Consider the following 23,909-nt stretch of genomic DNA (forward strand, 5'->3'; position numbering starts at 1 on the left):
TGGTGGGGTAGAAGTCGTTTCTGACTTGTTGAGTGTGGGTCTTCAGGCTCCTGTCCCTCCTCCTTGAAGATAGTAATGAGGAGAGGGCTGATGGTGAAGATCCTTTCTTGAGGTTCCACCTCATGAAGATATTCTCGGTGGCAGGGAGAGATAGATACAGTGTGGGGAAGCACTTCGGTAGATGGAATAAATCTGTAAACTGTTTTCTAAATGGATAGAAAATTCAAAAATATGAGGAGCAAAGGGACTTGGGAGACCTCGTACAGGTTTCTCAAAAGGTTAATTTGCAGATTGAATTTGGTGTTGAGGAAGGCAAATGCAAAGTTAGGATTCATTTTGAGAGACTAGAATATAAAAGCAAGGATGTAATGCTGAGACTTTATAAGGCACTGGTCAGATCGTACTTGGAGAATTGTGAGCATTTTTGGGCCCCTTATCTAAGAAAAGATATGCTGGCATAGGAGAGGGTCCAGAAGAGGTTCATGGGAATGATTCCAGAAATGAAAGAGTTAACATATGAATTGAGTTTGATGGCTCTGGGGCTGCATACACTGGAGTTTAGAAAACTGAGGCAGAGGGAAGAGATCTCATAGAAACCTATTGAATATTGACAAGAGTGGACGTGAAGAGGAAGTTTCTAAATTGGGTGAGTCCAGCACCAAAGGGCACAGACTTAGAATAGAGGAGCATCCACTTGGAACAGATATGAAAAGGAATTTCTTTAGCCATAGGATGGTGAATCTGTTGAATTTATTACCACAGATGGCAGTGGAAGCTAATCATTTTTATTTAAAGCAGAGGTTGATATCTTCTTGATTAGTAAGGGTGTCCAAGGCTATGGGGAGAAGGCAGGAGAATGAGGTTGAGAAGGATAATAAATTAGCCATGGTGAAATGGTGGAGCAGAATCAATGGGCCAAATGGCCTAATTCTGCTCCTGTGTCTTATAACAAAAAATGAGTAACCATAGTTTCAATGGCTATAATTATCTACTTAACATCAACATTTTAAGTGTCACATTTGAATAATTATATATTTACAATGGGAGTACAGTTGAATTGACAGACTATTGAAATACATCAGCTAGTGGGGGCAGGGGTTGGAATACAGAACAGCCAAAGTAGATTTCATTTGTCCGGGACAATGGCGGCATGCTCAAATGCAGCAGCCTCACGGGGGCCAACCAAAGGTGCACTTTTTTTTAATGTTTTTTTTATAATCGTAAGACTATAATGGGTACAGCATTATATAGCAAGAACAATGGGTACAGCAGGACTACTGCATTCATGATCTGTTCACTGTTCAGAGCCGCCAGCCAGGGTGTCGAAGGAGTCAGAGAAGGAGAAGCCAGCAATCAGCCGGGAGAAGGAGAAGCCGACGGGTGGACTGGAGATGGAGAGGCCAGTGATCAGCCGAGAGAAGGGTCAGGGGAGCTGACCTGGGCGCAGATCGTGCTGCTGCTGCTGCTACTCGAAGACATCAGAGTTGGTATGTGAAAGCAGCGTGCAGTGTAACTGTGAGTGACTGCCTTGGATATTTCTCTTGCGATCACAAGACTCTGTTGGACATTGATAATGTAAGATGCCGCAAGCCTGTTTCCCTTGTTTGGCGGTGAGATTAGGCAGTGAGTCAGCAGCATGGCCTTGGTTATAGCGTTGACTAGGCCTCAAGTGGGCTTGCCTGCTACCGTGAGACAACACTGGGGGCAGTGTGGGTTGGAGACGTACTTGGTTGGGAGCTGGCCTCTCTCATCAGTGCTGCCCTCCAGTGTTTGACCCATGGATTGACAGGCTGGATTGCTGGGAGCTGTACGATCCATTTGCATGTCGTTCAGGGATTTGGACTATATATATCTTTTCTTGTGCAACTATGTGTTTTTTTTTCCTCTCTCTTGCTATTTTGAATGTATGTTATGCATCTTGGCCTCCAGAGGAATACTGTCTCATTCAACTGAATCCATGTATGGTCTGAATGATAATTTAATTTATTGCTTTATTGAAGGATGACTCCATAAGTATGCAGCTTATTTACTTACTTACTGCCCATTACACCACTGGGATTTCGGGCAACAATGAATGTCCTCCATCTCTAGCAGTGTTCAGGGCTTCCTTCATCATGTCAGTAGCTTCCTTTTGGTTTACACTACTGATGTCATGCAAGTCCCGGGTGGAGACTCAGGAATACCGTCACACCCCGTCACAAGGATTCTTCATTGCTGTTTCTGTAGCAATTTTGTTTTACCAGTAAAGGTTGTTAACCCTGAGCAGAACCCCTGAACCTGGAGGACAGATGGACCCCTCTCAGTCTGGCCTCTACCCTTTGACCTGTTTGCTGTGGGTGTCCCTACCAAGAGACAAAGTGTAAAGCCCTGACTCCAGCCAGCATAGCTCTCTGGGTCATTGAGGCACGTAAGGCTCCAAACCCAAGGTTATGGACCTTTTGGAGGTTAAGTATACAGCATCTAATACCATCATTCCCACAACCCTGATTGGAGTTGCAGAACCTACACCTCCGTACCTCCCTTTGCATTTGGATTCTCAACTTCCTAACTTGAAGATCACAGCCTGTGTGAATTGGTGCTAACATATCCTCTTCCCTGACGATCAACATTGGTGCACCTCAGGGGTGTGTGCTTAGCCCACTGCTCTACTCTCTATATACCATGACTGTGTAGCTAGGCATAGCTCAAATACCATCTACAAATTTGCTGACGATACAACCATTGTTGGTAGACTCTCAGGTAGTGACGAGAGGGCATACAGGAGTGAGATATGAAAACTAGTGGAGTGGTGCCACAGCAACAACCTGGCACTCAATATCAGTAAGACGGAAGAGCTGATTGTGGACTTCAGGAAGGGTAAGACAAAGGAACACCTACCAATCCTCATAGAGGGATCAAAAGTGGAGAGAGTGAGCAGTTTCAAGTTCCTGGGTGTCAAGATCTCTGAGGATCTAACCTGATCCCAACATATCAATGTAATTATAATGAAGGCAAGACAGCAGCTATACTTTATTGGGAGTTTGAAGAGGTTTAACATATCAGCAAATACACTCAAAAACTTCTATAGTTGTACCATGGAGAATATTCTGACAGGCTACGTCACTGTCTGGTATGAAGGGGCTACTGCACAGGACCAAAAGAAGCTGCAGAAGGTTGTAAATCTAGTCAGCTCCATCTTGGGCACTAGCCTACACAGGACATCTTTAGGGAGTGGTGTCTCAGAAAGGCAGTGTCCATTATTTAGGACTTCCAGCACCCAGGGCATGCCCTTTTCTCTCTGTTACCATCAGGTAGGAAATACAGAAGCCTGAAGGCACACACTCAGCAATTCAAGAACAGCTTTTTCCCCTCTGCCATCCGATTCCTAAATAGAAATTGGAGCGTTGGACAATACCTCACTTGTTTTTTTAATATACAGTATTTCTGTTTTTGCAAATTTTTAAAATCTATTTAATATACATAATTGATTTACTTGTTTATTATTGTTATGTTTTATTTTATTTTTTTCTCTCTGCTAGATTAGGTATTGCATTGAACTGCTGCTGCTAAGTTAATAAATTTCATGTCACACACTGGTGATAATAAACCTGATTATTCTGGTTCTGATTCTGAAACAACCAGAATATTAAGTGAACAAATAGACATATCTATTGGTCACTCATAAAATACCTTTTCCTTTTCTTATGTCCACCATCTCCACCACATCTGTTCTCAGGATGTGTGTTTCCTTTCCAGAACATCTCAGATGTCCTCCTTCTTCAAAGAAAGGGGTTTCCTTTCCTCCACCATTGATGTTGCTCTCACCCACATCTCCTAGACATCTGCCCCCACCCCATCCTACTGCCACCTTAACAGGGATAGTTCATACATGCCTCTGGGCATATCCTGACCCATATATTAAGAAGGAGGAATAGGTCTTTGATGATATGTTTATACATGAAATTACCTCTTATGCTTGTATCTCATGGTCAAGGTTTTAATGATGGCCAGTTAACATATCCAATCATCTGTTATTTTTCCCTGTGTAATTGCAGTATTTTTCTACAGAAGTGGTTTCCCATTGCCTTCTTTGGGGCAGTGTCTTTACAAGACGGGTGACCCCAGCCATTATCAATACTCTTCAGAGATTGTCTGCCTGGCATCAGTGGTGGCATAACCAGGACTTGTGATATGCACCATCTGCTCATACGACCATCCACCACCTGCTCCCTTGGCTTCACGTGACCCTGATCAGGGGGGGCTAAGCAAGTGTGACCCCTTGCCCAAGGGTGACCTGCAAGCCAGCAGAGGGACAGTGTGCCTTGCACCTCCTTTGGTGGAGACATAACTCCACCCTAACACTCAAAATACCATGGAAGTTAAATTGTGAACAGTTTTTTTTAAACTTAGAGATTCATTTAGAGATACAGCATGGTACAGGCCCTTCAGGCCAAAGAATCCAGTCGAACTAAGCACACCTATGTGACCAATTAATCGACTAACCCGGACATCTTGGAAAGTGGGAGGAAACCAGGACACCTGGAGGAAACCCATGTAGTCATGGGGAGAGCATAGAGACTTATTACAGATAGTGGCAGGAAATGAACCCTAACCATTGGCAATATAATTGTGTTACACTAATAACTGCACTGTCGTGCTGCCCAATCGAAAGACAGGTTCTTGTTTTAATTAGCGTCGGTTATCTACATAATTCCCCAACCAGAATAATTTCCAGCTCATCATGGAAGACCCACTGAAGCTTTCAGAGAAGGTCAACACCTTTTCACTGTCTTGCACAGTGGTGTATGCCTTTGGGAATAAGAGAAAACAAGAGGAAGAGTTCAGAGGTTACTGGACATTAGAGAAATCTGAAGATTTCCAGCATCTGCAGTCCTCGTGTGTCAATGGAATTGTACTCTCCAGTTCCTGCAACAGAGGGTCTCACACCTGAACCATATTGCTCCCTCCTTGGACGCTGCCTGACCAGCTGAGCATGTCCTGCGTTTGTTCTTTTATTTTCAGGTTTCAAGCATCTGCAGTGTTGTTTTTAAATTATTGCTGTCTCCTGGTGAGTTCAGAACCGCTTCTCTTCAAGAAATTTTTTTCAAGGGATAAAGACTGACGCCAATTCTGCCATGGGGGTCCCAAGCACGTCTGAGAAAGGAAAAGGGTTGGGCATGGGGCTAGCAACCCCACCCTGTAAAAAATCAGATCTACAGAAACACCAACGTCCCTGGGAGGGGAAGGATACACCAAGAAGATGGGCTACACCTGGGGACAACATGAAAGACTGGCCCAGAACAGAGGATTTTGGTGAGCTGCTGTCAGGTGCCTATGCCCCAGTAGGGGTGATAGGCTTAAGAAGAAGATTATGGTCCTAACTCAGGCGTATAGGATCAGCTCAGATAGGCAAACTGGTCAGTCTTGGTGAGTTGGGTTGAATGGCCTGTTTCTGTGCTGTATAACTCTCAGATTCTAAAAGCCATCCTAGAAGTTGTTCTTGGTACTTTGGTAGGGCTTCTACTTGTTTCATTTGCCTTGTTCACCCTTTTAGTGGGTTCTATCCCCCTTCTTGTCTTTGGTATGATTTGCTAAAATTCACTTCCACAGTCACAGCTCCTTGCTCAGCAGGCATCTCCTGCTCAAGCCCATATGATCCCAAATTCCAAAAAGTAGATTTATTATCAACATGCACGTCTATCACCAAAAATTAGCCAGTGATTGATTTTCTTCTCGGCATTCCGATTAGAACATCGAAGTATAATAGAGTCAATAAAAAATACACACAAAGATTGACAAACAACAAATGTACAAAAGGAGACAAATAGAGCAAATACAAGAATAATAATAATAATAATAGATGCCGCAGAAAACTGAATTCTCAGTTCAGAAACAATGAAAAACAGTTATACAGGACATTAAAACTAAATTCAATGCACAGAAATGTCACCAAATCAAGAAGCAAGCGGGATTAGGAAGGAAGAAAAACACTCACACAATTGAAGACATGCAAACACCTGAAATTACAATGGATATGCTAAAAGTGGTTATAAAAATTACCTAAAACAGGAAAAGTCCTAGCAGTGATAAAATTCATAATTATTGGCATAAAAAATTTACTTGCCTTTACCTGTGCTTTTAATACATATCAACAATTTTCTTAAATGCTGAAAAAGCGCCCAAATTTTTGACAGAAGGTAAAACATATCTCTTGTCTAAAGGAGAAATCACAAATGACCCATTAAAATCTCGTCCCATTACTTGTTTACAAACTATATATAAAATTATTACATCATGCATCTACCTAATCACCACTAACTTAGATCACCACAATTTACTTACAGAAGAGCAGGAAGGATGCTGTAATCAGAATCAGAATCAGAATCAGAATCAGACTTTAATCGCCAAGTACCTGTGCACATACAAGGAATTTACTTCCGGCAGATGTTGTCTCTCTGCTCATAACAATAATAATGATAAATATAAATGAAAATATAGATTATACATACAAGTAGTGCAATCCAAGTAATAGTTAGCCAACAGTTAACTGGCAGTTAACTGTTCGGCAAAGTGACCGCAGTAGGGAAAAAACTTCTCCAGTGCCTATTAGTCTTAGTCTGGAGGGATCTGAAGCGCCTACCAGACGGAAGCAGTTCAAACAGTCCATGCGCAGGATGGAAGGAGTCCTTTATGATGTTCCCCGCCCTCTTCTTCAACATGGAAGGCAGGGAGGGCAGGGAGGCTCCAATGATGCGCTCGGCAGTCCTCATTGTGCGCTGTAGTCTGGCTCTATCCTGTTTGGTGGCGGCTCCAAACCACACAGTGATGGAGGTGCGCAGGACAGACTCAATGACTGCAGTATAGAACTGCAGCAGCAATTCCTGAGGCAGACCATATACAATGTCAAGAACGACTGATAATAGATTCTGTAATTCTAAATTAAGCCCATGGAAAAGCAGAAATCTTTCATGATGTTATATTGATTACTAAAAAGTATTTGATTCTGTCCTACATGCATGGTTAGTAGAAGTTTTTAATATACATAAACTACACCCAATACTTTTGAAATTCCTACAATATCTGATGAAACGTTGGTGTATAATCACCCTTTGGAATAACAACCATAAAAGAACAACCACTGATATCAAAATAGACCAAGGAATTTCCAAGGTGACTTTTGAAGCCCACTATGGTCTGTCTAACTTTAAACCCACTCTCTAATTTATTGAATCAGATGAAAATTGGGTATCAAATCAGAAACAAACAAATTAACTACTTTGATGAAAACAGGGCTCAGCACTCCAAGTGAGCATATGTAATTCTGGTAAGTACACATCTCTAGACAAATGAAAGTACAACCCAGAAAAATGAAGAAATTATTACTACAATAGAAAAAGGTAACCAACAGAAGAGCATGACCCTTCATGGAAGACATCCCCACAATCTGAGCAGACTAGATGTCAACAAGGAGGTGTCAAACACCTGGCTTAGAGTTGGAGAGATTTTCTCCGAAACAGAAGGGTTACTTGTTGCAATAAAGGACCAGGGGTTAACAAAAAAAATCAAAAATATGTAATAAAAGACCAATAATTTCAAGACAAAATATTCAGAAAATGCCAAGAAAAGCCAGGAACAATCCACCACATTACAGGATCCTGCAGCAGTTTAACTCAATCTGATTACTTACACGGACACAATCAAGGATCAAACATCATTCATCAAAATCTTGCTTTAAAATACAAACTCTTAAAAGACACTATACCTTACTATAAATACAAGTAAGATCCAATTTTAGAGTCAGTCCTACAAAATATATTACAACCGATCTATTTTTATGGATAGGACCATCCATAATCACCATCCAGATATAATATTTTAAGATACTGTAAACAAGCAAGAACCACTTACTTAATAGATATAGCCATTCCAAACACACACAACATACAGAAATCAACAAGTAAAAAACACCAGAAATATGATGAATTAAAAGAGGAAATTAAAAGACTATGGAACATGAACAGGGTATACATTGTCTCGATAGTAATATCCACGATTGGTATCATCCCAAAGTCACTACACAATTACATTAAACAATTAGGCCGACACAGCAATATTTATGTGCACACTTTCTGTGATGGATTGGGCTGTATCCACTACTTTTTGTTGGTTTTTCTATTCTTGGGCATTGGTGTTTCCATACAAGGCCAAGGTGCAACCAGTCAGAAGTTCAAGTCAAAGTACACTTTCCCAATTCAGATCTTTCCAAGTTCCCAGCCTCTATAATGGTTCCTGATTCTCTATTCTCATCAGATCCTGAGATCCACACTTACTGCTGTCCATTGGATATGCATGGTCTTGATCTCCCTCTGCATTAGCAGCTCCTTATTCTGTCCCAAAGCTCCTACCGTCTATAATTACACTTCCATTTTTACTCAATTTGATACTGAAATGGACAACAATTTCCTTTCTTGGTGATGTCAAAGTTTGAAAACTCAAACAGCACTGGAATTGGAATGTTCCTCCTAGTCTTTCCTCTCCTCCTACTTTCCCCTCTCCCTCATTCCAACCCTTGCCATGATTTCTTCATCCTTCTGATCTTCTCCTTTCTGTGCTCAACAGAGGCTTTACCCTCACCCTCTGCATCCCTAATGAGTTCTGACCCCAAAATAGCTTTAAACTTTTCTTCCAAAACCTTCTCCGCTATGTACGTTCCTTCTACTAGGTGTCTTACCTCAGAGTGTGGGCGCTGTCTTCTGTCTCCAGAAGTTCCAATCCTCACTCTGATCATTTGGCTTTTCTAGATCTCCTCATTGCTAAATGCTAGCATGACATTAATTGCAAGGAAATATCAAGAAGATCGCAGCATTGTTAGATTTCAGCAGGCCAGGCAGAACCTGTGGAAGGAAAAGGGGACAATCAACAACTTGGGCTAAGACCTTTCATCAAGGATTTCCTTCCACATATGCTGCCTGACTGCCAAGTACCACTAGCAGATTTTATTTTTGATCCACATTCCAGCATCTACATTCTCCATGAGGACTTCTATTGCTAATTTTTTTATTCACTCCCTTCTCTGTTTCAATGAAGAGTCTTCAAACTGAAACATTGACTCTCTTCTTACCTCCACAGATGCTGCCTAGCCTGCTGAGTATTTCCAGCATCTTTATTTCCCCTGCTGTATGACTGACTAGGTCTCTGGACACAGAAGCCATGTAAATAAAAAGAAAATGTTAAAAATCTGAAATGAACAAAATGAGATAATACTTTCTGAGGTGTAACAGTAAATTTGCAGGGAAGTAGAGATGTTTTGCATTTATTTCTGTTACTGTGTTTTTTGGGGGTAAGATTCTATGTGAATTGTTGGTCTCAAGAACAGCTTCTATCCTTCAGTCTTAAGATTATTGAACCCCACCCCAGTATGATAAAATAGACTCTTGAGCTTATCCATGCATTCACCTCCTGTAACACTTTATTCTGAATTTTGTTATTGTTTTCCTTGTACTAAGTCCATTGTAATTGTAATGAATTGATCTATATTGTTCATTCATTATGTGCCGTGTCGTATGACATCAAGGTCTTTCCATGATTATGATTGTTCTTGGTATGTTTTTCTACAAAAGTGGTTTGTCATTGCCTTCTTCTGGACAGTGCCTTTATAAGACGGGTAACCCCCAGCCATTATCAATACTTTTCAGAGATTGTCTGCCTGGTGTCAGTGGTCACATAACCAGGACCTGTGACATGCACCAGCTGCTCCCATGCCTTCACGTGACTCTGATTTGGGGGCTAAGCAGTGGATACACCTTGCCCAGGGGTGACCTGCACGCTACTGTAGGGAAGGAGCACCTTGCATCTCCTTTGGTAGTGATGTATTCCCCACCCGACTCCCAAGATCTGTATTGGTGGAATGCAAAAACAATGGTTTTCACTATACCTTCCTGGATACTAAACCAATTTATATATTTATTAATTTCCCCTCCTGCTGAGATTCAGCAATTTTATTTTATAGATCATCGTGATAATTTGTAGTAATAAAGTCAGAAAGTCATGTTTGGTGTTGAAGGAAAATGCTGGTTTCTTTAGGAAACGAAGTAAATTTAGATCAGGTTTTATTGAAGCGATAGGTGGAGCAGGCCTCTGGGCGGTGTAGGCCGTGTCTCCATGGCGGCCAGGCGGAAGTGATGCGAATGGGTTTCCGACGGCGGGCGCGCTGTCTCCATCCTGGTCTCTGGCCGCTGTCACAAAGTGCCCGGACCTAGAAACAGGAAGTGAGTAAAGGCGGCGGCGGGACGGAGGGAGGGAGGTGTTGGGGGAACCGGGAACCGGGCACCGGGACAGGGCGCGGCGGGAGCGCGACGCTCGGAGCCCTCTCCCTCGCATTCCGCGGGCCGCCCGACGCCCTCTCGGCCCCACTCCGGGGGGGAGACGGAAGGCGTGGTGGTGGTGGGAGAGAGGGGGTAGGGAGGGAGGGTGGTGGTGGGAGAGAGGGGGTAGGGAGGGAGGGTGGTGGTGGGAGAGAGGGGGTAGGGAGGGAGGGTGGTGGTGGGAGAGAGGGGGTAGGGAGGGAGGGTGGTGGTTGGAGAGAGGGGGTAGGGAGGGAGGGTGGTGGTGGGAGAGAGGGGGTAGGGAGGGAGGGTGGTGGTGGGAGAGAGGGGGTAGGGAGGGAGGGTGGTGGTGGGAGAGAGGGGGTAGGGAGGGAGGGTGGTGGTGGGAGAGAGGGGGTAGGGAGGGAGGGTGGTGGTGGGAGAGAGGGGGTAGGGAGGGAGGGTGGTGGTGGGAGAGAGGGGGTAGGGAGGGAGGGAGGGTGGTGGTGGGAGAGAGGGGGTAGGGAGGGAGGGTGGTGGTGGGAGAGAGGGGGTAGGGAGGGAGGGTGGTGGTGGGAGAGAGGGAACGGGTGGCGATGAGAGAGGTGCGGTGAGACACAGGATGGGTTAGTGGGTAGAGAAGGGGTGGTATGGGGAGTATAGAGGGTGGGGTAGGGTAGACGGGGTGAAGGTAGAGTGAGGATGGCTGTGGGGGAGATATGAGGGGTAAGGAAAGGGGTTAGTCTGAGGGGAGAGGAGAGAGTGGTACTGCTGGGAGGGTTGGAAGGTGGGAGTCGAGTGGGTGTGGGAGGGTAGGTGGGAGAGAGGGGGCATGAGCTGGATGTGATGGTGAGAGAAGAGTGGATGAGGGAGAGGAAGTGGGGTTGGTCAGAGAGGGGTGGGGAAGGGATTTGAGCTGAGGGTGGGGATCAGCGGTGCAAAAGAGATGGAGAGGAAGGGGTGGGGAGAGAGTAGCAAGGGTAGTGGCCAGAGTTGTGTGTTGAAGTGGGGGGGGGGGGTGAGGGTGAGAGAGGGAGCAAGGGGTGTTGAGGTGAAAAGGAATTCGGAATTGTAGGGGGTGGATGTGGTGGGGATTGGTTGGGGAGTGTAGGAGGGGTAAGGCAGGATACAGGGTGGGAGTGAGGGCTTGGAAGGGCTAGGTCGCTGATTGGAAATGTTCGGGTGCTGGCAGTGAGAGTCGAGTGTGACAACTTGGCCATGTTGTGGTCAGTGTGTGTTGGGGGGGGGGGAATGATGAGATAGGTGAGGGTCTGGTGACGATGAGAGTGGGGAGATGCAGAAGGTCGAGGTTATTGTTAGGGTGATGGAGGGTGGTAACCCCTCTAACTAATGTGCATCTTGCTGTCTGTATCCTTGTTTACTCGGTGCAATAAATTTATTGAGACTATCAATATTTTTATATTTTGAGTATGTGCATCTAAATATGGTTAAGAGCTGTACATATATGTAATTGTATATTATATACTGTTTATAGTTACAGTATATGTTGCTAAGCTGCAAGTATTTTAGGATATGCATTCACTTAGATTATCTCTACTTTCTGTAGTTAATGTACAAGGACTTTTCTGTATGTGATATTTATATTTTGCAATCATGTTTGATATTAAAGATAGATCACTAATGATGTCAATATTAAACTTTAAAACTACCATGTTTCAAATAAATTTAATTCAGTGAGAAGTATAGGCATGAGTCTGTATGTGAGAAATAATACAGGTGTGCCCCCCCCCCCCTTACAAAGGTAGAGTGTTCCTATGAAACCTTTCTTAAGCGAAATGGTGTAAATCGAAGAACCATTAATTGGAAAAATTTTCGTAAAAGTGGAAATCCTCTTTGTAATGCAAAAACAGGTTTCTAATGTAGGTCTTTTGTAAAAGCGAAGTGGCGTAAAGCGAACATTTATAAAGTGGGGGACACCTGTATATAGTTTAGTGGCCTGATGTAACCTCTACCTGGGCTTAAATAATGTGATTTTTTTGAAAATGATTATTTTAATATAGTTTAACTTATTGTGTGTTAACCTAATTCAGGATTGGTATCAAACTATGTTCAACTTTTTTTTAAAGAATTTGTTTTGCTGAGATTACTAAGCACAATGGTAATTAATGTTTTTTCAGGGATTTGGGATTTTGGCAGTTTGAATCTGCAACAAAATTAATTTTAGATGTTTCCCCCCAGCACACTGTAAGAAACATGTTTCAGAAGGATGGGCAGGGGGTGAGGGTGAGAGGGGGAATCTCATTGACACCTACCAGATACTGAAAATCTGAATAAAGTGGATGTTGAAAGGATGTTTCCTTTAGTTGTGGAATCTTGAACCAGAAGGCATAGCCTCAGAATAGAGGGACGTCCATTTAGAACAGAGATAAAGAGGAACTTATTTAGCTAGAGATTAGTGAATCTGTAAAACTAGATGCCTCAGACAGCCATGGAGGCCAAATCATTGGGTATATTTTGGCAGAGATTGATATGTTCTTGATTAGTTAGTGTGTGAAGAATTGCAGGCAGAATGGTCTGAGGAAAATCAGTCAGGATTGAACGGGGGAGCAGACCCTGGGCCAAATGGCCAAATTCTGCTCCATGGTCTTAACATTCCCCCTTCCCCCCCCCCCCCCCCACTCCCCAAAGATCTCTTGGTGAAAGGCTCTTTAACAAAACAATGGGTGGGGTGGAATTGTGCGCTATCACGCAGGAATGGTCTGAGCTGGGTATTCTGGAGCGTATTCTAGTGGGGATTGAAGTGTCTCATGATCAAAGATCTGCAGTTTTGAAAATCTGAAATACAAGGGAAATTTCTTTCAATGAACAGTAAGATTCAAACAAAATTCTGGATATTTCAAAGTCTAATAATAGTTTTAATGAGAGCCAGCAGGCTGATACAGAGTGACGGAAGTTTGCAGGTATGTCAGTGTCTGCTTCATGGACTTAACCTTTAATGAACATTTAATATAAAGAATCACAATATTGATTGTGGAAAGTATAGATGTTTCCACTTGTTATGCTACATAGTTGATGTGTATTTGTGGGGAATCAGTTGGCTCATTTTGGCAAACCTGTGTTTAGAACATGGTACAGTACAGGCCCTTTGGCCCATGATGCTGTGCCAACCCTTTAACCTACTCCAAGATCAATCTAACCCTCCCCTCCCACATGACCCCCCATTTTCCTTCATCCATGTGCCTTGTATAGATGAGTTGGGTATGTTTTGTCAGCATTTTGCTGAAAGATTTTAAAGACCATACACAAAATGCGGGAGGAATTTTGTGAAATCTAGATCTCAATCTAAAACCTACACTGGTTTATATTTACTGCCAGTTACGCTGCTGGTGTTTAGGGCAGCAATGAATGTCCTCCATCTCTGTCTGTCCTTGGCCATCTTATGTATTGTGCTGCAGGTGTCGTTCAGGGTCTTCACTTCTGCCTCTGCGGTACAGTGGCAAGGTGTCTGGCATCCCACATTTCCTCTGCCCTCGGGTCCAATTGAAGGGCTGTCTTGATGATGGAGTTGGCCTCCCTTCTCATCACGTGCCCAATCCATCTCCACCATTTCCTCATGACGATTGTGGCCACGTCCTCTTGCTGACACTGAAGGAGTAGGCATGGTTGGAGATCTTTCTTGGACAGAAAATATGGAGAATCTTACAGAGGCTTGTGGCGAGGAATGACAACGGCTTCACAAAGTCATTCTGTTATGCGCCAGCATTCTGACCCGTACAACAGTGTGGACAGAACACAGCTCTGGTGTGGAATCAGGGCTAACAACCCCAACTGGTCAAAAAAATTATTTCAGAAACAACACATCTATTTTTCGGAAATAATGGTTGCCATTTGGCTCCTTGTACATTAAAAAAACACCTACATAATAATAATCTTTCTCTTATCAAGAAAGCCAAACTTAATAGCACACTAATTTGACAGATTCATGTGGCTGAGTGAAGGATGTGGCAGTAATTTGTGTGATACTCATCGTAATCAGCTTCGTGCAATTTAGAAACTCTAATGGCCTAATTCTGCTTCTTTATCTTATGGTCTTATCAATGGAGAGGGTTCAAAGGAGGTTCGTGAAAGTGATTCCAGAATTGAAAGCCTCATCAGGTCAGGAGTATTTGATGGCTCTAGGCTGTACTCGAATTCAGAAGAATGAGGGGGTGACCTCATTGAAATTTATCGAATGTTGAAAGGCCTTGATAGGGTGGATGTAGAGAGGATGTTTCCTATGGTGGAGGAGTCTAGGACCAGAGGATGCAGTTTTGGAATAGAGGGATATCCTTTTAGAATGGAGATGAGGAATTTCTTTAGCCAGAGAGAAGTGAATCTCTGGAGTTTATTACCACAGGGTAATTTTAAGGTAGAGGTTGATAGATACTTGATTAGTCGGGGCATGAAGGGATACGAAGAGAAAGCAGGAAACTGGGACTGAGAGGGAAATGGATCAGCCATGATGAATGGCAGAGCAGACTCGATGGGCTAAATGGCTTTTTCTGCTCCTATGTTTTATGATCTATAGTCTTAATTCCAAAATGCTAAAGAATCCTGACATTATTGCAGATTCTGGTAGGGAGATGATTTTGTGTGAGGCTGAGAAAATACTGGAACAATGCTAGGTCTGTGTTTGTGGCTTCACACTGTATGTTCTGATCAGTATAATGGCTGGCTGTAATTACTGCATAGCAAAGCCTTAATGGAAAATTTGCATACAATATTTGTAACTGTTACCAAAGAATCTCGTAATTATCTAAACAGTTTCAGATATATAAAATTAGGCAGGTTCTGTAATGTACAGTGGCCTTTACTGCTATTTGTAGTACTTATTTATGCAAACAGTTTCCATAAAAGATAGCTCCAGTACAAGGGTTGAGACAACATGGCTGTACAAGTTCATGAGATTCTGCAGATGCTGGAAAGCTTGAGCAACAGACACGAGAGACACAATACTGGAGGAACTCGGCAAGTCAGGCAGCATCTATGGAGGTTATTGGATAGTCAGTGTTTCGGGCTGAGACTCTTCATCAGGACTCACCCAGGGACTGGTTGGTGGGGTGCTGGGTGCTACAACTTGAGGCCTATTCCGCACCGTATCTCCAAGTAAATAAATGCACGTGAACAGTCAATCTTTCAGACACTTATGATGAAGGATCTGTCTGAAACGTCAACTGTTCATTTTGCAATGTTATAAATGTATTTTGAATCTTTTATTTGGAGATACAGCAAGGAATTGGCCCTTCGAGCTGTGCTGCCCAACGACCCACCTATTGAACCGCACAGGACACTTTACAATGACTGATACCAGTATGCCTTTGGAATGTGGGAGGAAGCCGGAGCACGCGGTCACGGGGAGAACATACAAACTCCTTACAGACAGCAGCAGGAACAGAACTGGAGCTGCTGGCACTGTAAAGCGTTCTGCTAACCATTATACAAGCTGCCCGAGGAAGGGTAGAGGCAAGAACCATTACAATGTTTAAAAGATATTTGGACAGATTCATGGATGGGAAAGGTTAAGACTGGAAGACATAGGAGCAGAATTGTACCATTCAGCTCATTTGAGTCTGCTTTGCCATTTCATTATGGCTGATCTATTATTCCTCTCAGCCCTGATCTCCTGCTTTCTCTCTGTAACCTTTTACCCCATTACTAATCAGGAACCTATCAACTTCCACTTTAAATATATATAAATATATCATCTTGGGGCTAAGAAATTCCGATACCCTATATTACACCAAACCCAGAAGAGTTCCCAGTGCCCTATATAATTTCTGGGAGGGGTTTAATCTATGCTGAGCCCTTTGTTACCTGGTTTTCTACATTAATTACTCATAAAATGTAGCCTGATCTTTATCTAAGTCATAATAATAGACACAATCTGCCTAAACTAATAACACACAAACAATTGTACTATTTCTCATCAATACGATCACAGTCTAGGTTTAAAAAAGTATGTGAACCTCTGTGGTGATGCCTTCCACAAAAACTGCTTGGAGTCAGGTCTTCCAATCAATGAATGCTGAAGGAGGTGAAAAAAAACTCAAAGGTAATAGCAAAGGACCTGCTGAAATCTCTAGAACTTTCTAAAGTATCTGTTCAGGTATCCAAACAAGAATGGTGTTTGTGGAAGGATACCACGGCTCTCTAAAAAAAAACATGGCTTCATGTGTCAAGTTTGTAGAAGACCACCTGAGTGTTCCACAATGTTCCTGGGACAACATTCTGTGGACAGATGAGAAAAAAGTTGATTTTCTGGCAGTAATGCACACTGCTATGTTTGGAGGGAAAAGGGCACCATACACCAACACCAGAACCTTGACCCAACTGTGAAGCATGTGGAAGGAGCATCATGGCTGCTTTGCTGCCCCAGGGCCTGGACAGCTTGTAATCATTGAGGGAGCAATGAATTCAAAATTGTATCGGGAGAATGTCAGTGCAGTGATCCATCACCTGAAGCTTAGTAGAAGTTGGATAATGCAACAAGACAATGATCCAAAACACGAGTAAATCAACAACAGAAAGGTTTAAAAAGAAAATCCATATTGTGGAATGGCCAAGTCAGAGTCCAGACTTTAACCCAGTTGAGATTCTATGGCATGACCTGAAGAGGACTGTTTAAAGTTTAATTTTATTGTCAAAGTATGCATGTACAATACAACTCTGGTATTTGTCTTCTCCAGATCGCCATGAAGTAGAGAAAGATCATTGGTGTTGATGAAAGAAAAAAAACATCAACTCCCGCCCAGCATGAAAAAGAAAAGAAACAAATCCCCCCACACCACAGAAAAGGACAGCGACAATAACAATCACTGACCCCCTCACTCACAGAAAGAAAGTGACAATAACAGTTCCAATCCCCTTACCTGCAGAAAGAAGCAGCAAAAATATCAGTCCCCCCCACTCACAGTAAAGAACAGCGACAGTAATATCGAAACCCTCAACCCTCCCACACAAAAATTAACAGATCACCCACCTGCCAATTGTCCACAAGACCCCCCCCCCCCCCCCAGTTTATTGCTTTCTTTCTTTCTATTTGCTCAATTAAAACAGAGGGAATAGAAGTCAGCGTAGTTGAATGCTCCTCTTGTGAGATGTAGGAAGGCAGGGAGACCCTGATGAGAAGTGCATCCAGCTGCAGCTTCTAGCAGTCCACGTTAAGGAGTTGAAGCTCGAACAGGATGGTCTCCAGATCATTTGGGAGGCTGAAGGGATGATAAGACATTTAGAGGAAGTTACAACCAAGGTGCAGGACACAGGAAACTGGGTGACAGTCAGGAATGGGAAAGGGGTTAAACAGCCAGTGCAGAGTACCCCTCTGGGCATCCCCCTCAACAACAGGTCAGGTCTGAGCACTGAGTCTGACTGCGACTCCGAAGGGAAGGGGGGAGAAGAGGCGAGCTGTGGTGATAGAAGATTCGTTACTGAGGGGAACAGAAAGGAGGTCCCCGGATGCCATAGTCCAAGACATCTCAAATTAAATCCTCAGCATTCTGAGGTGGGAGGGTGAACCGCCAGAGGTTATGGTCCATGTAGGTACCAATTACATTGGAAGGACGAGTGATGAGGTTCTGCATAGGGAGTTAGGTGCTAAGTTAAAGGGCAGGATCTCTAGACTTGGGATCTCAGGATTGCAACCCGTACCACGTGCTAGTGAGGCCAGAAATTACTCAGTTTACAATATGGCTAAGGAGTTGGTGCTGGAGGGAGGGCATAAGATTTTTGGATCATTAGGCTCTCTTCCAGGGAAGGTGGAATCGGTACAGAAGAGATGTTTGCACCTCTACTGTAACATTTGCTAGTGCTGCACACGTGGGGGTGGAGGATGTAAACTGCAGTTGTAGGGGACGGGAACTAGAGTGCTGAAATTGATAATGGAGAGTTTGTGAAGAAAGATGTTCTCAAGTTCTCAAACAAAGTCAGGAATCAAAAGGTTGAGCATGGTGCGACTCATGTTCTGAGCTGCACATATTTCAATGCAAGAAGTATTGTAGAAGAGACAGATCATTTAGTGTATTGTTTTCAGGGCATGGATCAACACCTGGAATTATGATACTGTAGCCATTAGTGAGACTTGGTTGTAGGAGAGGCAGCACTGGCAGCTGAATATTCCAGGGTTCCATTGTTTTAGACTTGACTGAGTTGGAGAGATTTGGTGGGGGGTGAAGTTACTAGTCAGGGAAAATGTCACTGCAGTGCTCAGTCAAGACAGACTGGAAAACTCGTCTAATGAGGCTTTATAGGTGGAACTGAGGAATAAGAAAGTTATGACCACATTAAAAGAGCTACGATACAGCCCACCCAACAGTCACACAGACTGTTGCAAGAAACAAAGTTGTTACAGTAAGTGATTTTAACTTTCCATATATTGACTGGGTCTCCCATACTGTAAAAGGACTAGATGGGATAGAATTTGTCATCTGTGTTCAGGAAAGTTTCCTTCATCACTACATAGAAGTCCCAACGAGGTATTGTGCTATACTTGATCCGCTGTTATGGAATGAGACAGGGAGGTGACAGAAGTTTGTGTAGGGGCATTTTGTATTTTTGTTCATAATGCCATTAGTTTCAAAATAAATATGGAAAAAGATATCTGATCCTATCTGTCATCTGCGCCAGGTCTTTACAATTCTCTCTGTCCTTCCCCTCTCCGAGGCAAAATGTTCTGCCCTCAGTCAGGGCCTGAGTTTTGTCCCCCTGTGCCCGCAGCTCTGAGTTCTGCTCCCGCCATGACGCTGAGCTCCTCTTCTGCCACCTCTCTCCATGCCTACTTCTTTAGTAAGGACTCTCCAGCCCGCACCAATTACCCCTTCTCCCACTTTCAGCCCTCCTCCTCTTCCTGGATGACCACTCTGGTCTTCTGCCTGGATCTTTACAGTGTCAACTGCCAATAAGCCATCAACCATCTTGACTTTACCATTACCCTCTCCAATTCGACCCTCACACCTTCCGAATGGGCTCCTCTTCATTCTCTCTGCGCTAATCCTAACCTCACTATCAAACCGCAGATGGGGGCATGGTGGGGGGGGGAGGGTTCTGTTGGACTGACCAACTTGCTGAGGCCAGGTAACAACTCTCAGACACCCCCTCTTACCCCTCGAACAGGACCATACTAAAGTGCACCAGGCCATTGTCTCCCACACCATTACCATCACTCATCCACTGCCACCAACTTCACAGTTCCCTCACCCCACACTTCCTGTTTCTACCTCCTACTCAAGATCCATACACCTGACCATCTAAGTAGACCTGTTGTTTCTGCTTGTTCCTGGCCCACCGGACTTGTATCCGCATGTCTCGACTCTGTTTTATCCTTCTGGTTCAGTCCCTTCCTACCTACATCTGTGACACTTCACATGCTCTTTTCAATTACTTCAAGATCCCTGGCCCCAGTCGTCTCATTTTCATAATGGATGTCCAGTCTCTATATACCTCCAGCCCCCATCAGGAGGGTCTTACAGCTCTCTACTTCTTTCTTGACTACAGACCTAACCAGTTCCGCTCCACCACCATTCTCCTCTGTCTAGCAGAACTTGTCCTCACTCTCAAAAAATTTCTCCTTCAACTCCTCCCACACAAAGGTTTGCACATGTTTGCCCTCACCCTGTCCTGCACTGCCACACCAGGGTTAGGGTTTCTCTTGTCCTCCTCTACCACCCCATTAGCCTTCATTTTGAGCATATAATTCTCTGTAACTTCTGCCGTTTCCAATGGGATCCCACCACCAAGCTCATCTTCCCCTCCCCCTGCTTTCTGCAGAGATCGTTCCCCACCGGATTCCCTTGTCCACTCGTCCCTCCCCACTGATCTCCCTCCTGCAAGCGGAACAAGTGCCACCCTGCCTCTACACCTCCTCCCTCACTACCATTCAGGGCCCCAAACAGACCTTCCAGGTTGAGGCAACACTTCACTTGTGAACTTACCGTATCTGGTGCTCCCAGTGTGAACTCCTGTATATCAGTGAGACCCAAAGTAGATTGGGAGACCAATTCACTGAGCTCCAACACTCCATCTGCTAGGAAAAGCCGTATCTCCTAGTGGCCACCCATTTTAATTCTACTTCCCATTCCAATGTGTCAGTCCATGGCCTCCTCTACTGCCACGATGAGACCACACTCAGGTTGGAAGAGAAACGCCTTATATTCCATATGGGTAGCCTCGAACTTGATGGTATGAATATTGATTTCTCGATCTTCCAGTTTCGGCTCTTCCCTTCACCATCCCCTTTTCTAGTTTCTCTGTCTCTCAGACCTTTTTCTGTATGTTCCCAACACCACCACCCCCGCCCCCCGGTGATCCTCCCCCTTCCCTTTTTCAAAGGTCTTATCGGACTCAACCTTTCCAGCCCTTTAATCTTTAACCAATAACTTCCCATCTCTTTATTTCACCCCTCCCCCCCCCCGCAGTAGATCAGAACGGTAACCCATGCATGGAGCCAAAAGAGGTGGGGGTGAACCTAAATGGATTATGTTTTGCATCTGTCTTTACTCAGTAAACTGACGCAGAGTCTATGGAAATAAGACAAAGCAGATGCGATCTCATGGACACTATACAGATTACAGGGGAGGAGTTGTTTGCTGTCTTGAGGCAAAATAGGATAGTTAAATCCCCAGGGCCTGTTCCCTCGGACCCTGTGTGAGGCACGTACAGAAATTGCAGAGCCCTTAGCAAAGAGTTTCTTCCCCTCTGCCATCTGATTACTAAATGGATATGGAATCCATAAACACTACCTCACTTTTATTATTTCTGTTTTTGCACTATTTTTAATTTAACTATTTTGTGTACACACACATATATATATATATATACATTTGTTTTTTCTATATTATCCTGTACTGCATTGTACCACTGTCAGTGAGTTAACCAATTTCAGGACATATGCCAGTGATGTTTAGCCTGGTTCTGATATTTAACTCATCCTTAGGAACGGGTGAGTTACCGAAGGATTGAAGGATATCTGATGTTCCACTGTTTCAGAAAAGTGCTAAAATTAAGCCAGGAAGTTATATGATGGTGTGCCTGAGGTCAGTAGTGGGAAAGTTATTGGAAAGTATTCTAAGGGACTGGATATATGAGTGTTTGGTTAGGGATAGTTAACATGGCTTTATACATGGTAAGTTGTGTCTAACCAATCTTATAGAGTTTTTCGAGGAAGATACTAAGAAAGTTGATGAAGGCAAGGCAGTGGATGTTGTCTACATGGGCTTTAGCAAGGCCTTTGACAAAGTCCCGCATGGGAGGTTGGTCAAGAAGGTTCAGTCGCTCAGCATTCAAGATGAGGTGGTAAATTGGATTAGACATTGGCTTTGTGGGAGAAGCCAGAGAGTGGTAGTAGATAGTTGCCCCTCTGACGGGAGGCCTGTTACTCGTGGACTGCTGCACAATCAGTGCTGGGTCTGTCATCTATATCAATGGTCTGGATAATAGTGTGGTTAACTGGATCAGCAAATTTGCAGATGACACCAAGATTGGGGGTGTAGTGGACAGTGAGGAAGGCCATTATGGATGGAGAGGGATCTGCGTCAGCTGGGAAAATGGGCTGAAAAATGGCAGGTGGAATTTAATGCAGACAAATGCGTGTTTTTGCTTTGGTAGGACCAACCAGGTTAGGTCTTACAGTGAACAGTAGGGCACTGAGGAGCGTGGTAGAACAAAGGAATCTGGAAATACAGGTCCATAATTCGTTAAAAGTAACATTACAGGTAGATAGGGTCATAAAGAAAGCTTTTGGCATCTTCACAAATCAATGTATTGAGTACAGGACAACACGCACAAAATGCTGGTGGAACACAGCAGGCCAGGCAGCATCTATAGGGAGAAGCGCTGTCGACATTTCGGGCTGAGACCCTTCGTCAGGACAGCATTTTGTGTGTGTTGTTTGAATTTCCAGCATCTGCAGATTTCCTCGTGTTTGCTATTGAGTACAGGAAATGGGATGTTATGTTGTATAAGACACTGGTGAGGCATAATTTGGAGTACTGTGGCAGCTTTGGTCACCTATCTACAGGAAAAATGTAAACAAGGTAGAAAGAGTACAGAGAAGGACCTGAGTTATAGGGAAAGGTTAAATAGATTAGAATTGTATTCTTTAGAACATAGGCGATTGAGAGGATATTTGCTAGAGGTATACAAGATTATGAGGGGTATAGATAGGGTAAATGCAAACAGGCTTTTTCCACTGAGGTTAGGTGGGACTACAACCAGAGATCATGGGTTAAGGGGGAACTCAGGAAACTTCCTCACTCAGAGGGTGGTGAGAATGTGGAACCAGCTGCCAGCACAAGTTGTGCATGCAAGTTTGATTTCAATGTTTAAGAAGAATTTGGTTAGATACATGAATGGTAGGGGTATGGAGGCCTCTGATCTAGTTGCAGATCAATGGGAGTAGGCAGTTTGAATGGTTCGACACGGATTAGATGGGCTAAAGTGCTGTACTTTTCTGTGTCTATGGCTCTACTGTATTTGTCAATGTAGAATGGAGAGCAAGTTTGTAAATCTGGTGGGAGCAAATTATTTCAGGAATGGCAAGGGTGGAGCACCACGGGAGGGTTGTGGGACAGGTGGCAGAGAGGGAGTGCCAAGGGCAGATGGTGGCATGGATACAGGCACCAGGCAAGGTCATTTGATTCCAAACAATTAATTTATTGATCATTACAGAATGTCTCTGGTGTTTTCTGCTCCCTCCCCCTCTCCCTTCCCCTTTTCCCAATCATGATTCCCCTCTCCCTGCCCCCTTCCCACTCTCAGTCCACAATAGAGACCCATATCAGAATCAGGTTTATCATCACTCACCTTCGACATGAAATTTGTTTTTTTGTGTGGCAGCAGTACAGTGCAATACATAAAATTACTACAGAACTATGCAAAAGTCTTCGGCACATATATCTAGGGTTAGGGTTAGTACATCCAGAAAGTCTATTTTGAGAGCGATAATCTAAATAGGACTAGCTCAAATAGGCATGGACAAGTAAGGCTGAAGTGCCTTTCCTCCCTGCGGTGTGACTCCAGTATATTCTGTACAGTTGTAACCGAAGATGTCTGGGACAAAATGGCACAAGAACTCTGTTATAACCGTCTTTGCCACTAGATGGCAGCAGAAGCATGTGATGCACTGTACCTCAAACTCGCAGAAATCTGAAGCAATTCACATTGGAAAGTCGAATTTGAAGGCAGAATACAGGGTTAATGGCAGGATTCTTAACATGTGGAGCAACAGAGGGATGTTGGGGTCCACATCCACAGATCTCTCAAAGTTGCTGTGCAAGTTGATAGGTGATTAAGAAAGCGTACAGTGTGTTGCCCTTCATTAGTCTGGGCTTGAGTCCAAGAGCCATGAGGTAATGTTTCTGCTCTATAAGACTCTGGTTAGAGTTTTGTGATGGCATGCAAGAAGATGAATCTCAAGGTAGTATACAGTAAACGTACCTTGATAATAAATGTCCGTTAGACTTTGAATTCACTCAGCAGCTCAGCCATACCCTCGTTAACGGCGAGCAAGGGTTTTTTTTCTCTCTCATTGGAGCAAAGGAGGGTGAGAGGTGGTGATAGAGGTGTGTGAGAGGATAAGAGGCAGAGATAGAGTGAACAGCTGGAGATTTTTACCCCCGGAAGGAAATGCCAATA

The 23,909-nt window shown here is 43.8% G+C and overlaps 1 protein-coding gene across 2 annotated transcripts in view; it reads left to right on the forward strand.

The window, feature by feature from the left end:
- Nucleotides 1-10,173: 10,173 nt before the first annotated feature.
- Nucleotides 10,174-23,909, forward strand: part of dmtf1 (cyclin D binding myb-like transcription factor 1) — a 100,316-nt gene continuing 86,580 nt past the window's right edge. Inside the window, exon 1 of one of the 2 annotated variants that reach the window (XM_059987396.1) lies at nucleotides 10,174-10,247. The gene's annotated coding sequence lies outside the window, so the exon portion shown is untranslated. Of the gene's footprint in view, nucleotides 10,248-19,315; nucleotides 20,457-23,909 lie in introns of those variants that run through there. The other variant, XM_059987397.1, reaches the window with a different exon arrangement.

This window comes from Hypanus sabinus, chromosome 13 (assembly GCF_030144855.1).
Source record: "Hypanus sabinus isolate sHypSab1 chromosome 13, sHypSab1.hap1, whole genome shotgun sequence".
Lineage (NCBI taxonomy): Eukaryota > Metazoa > Chordata > Chondrichthyes > Myliobatiformes > Dasyatidae > Hypanus > Hypanus sabinus.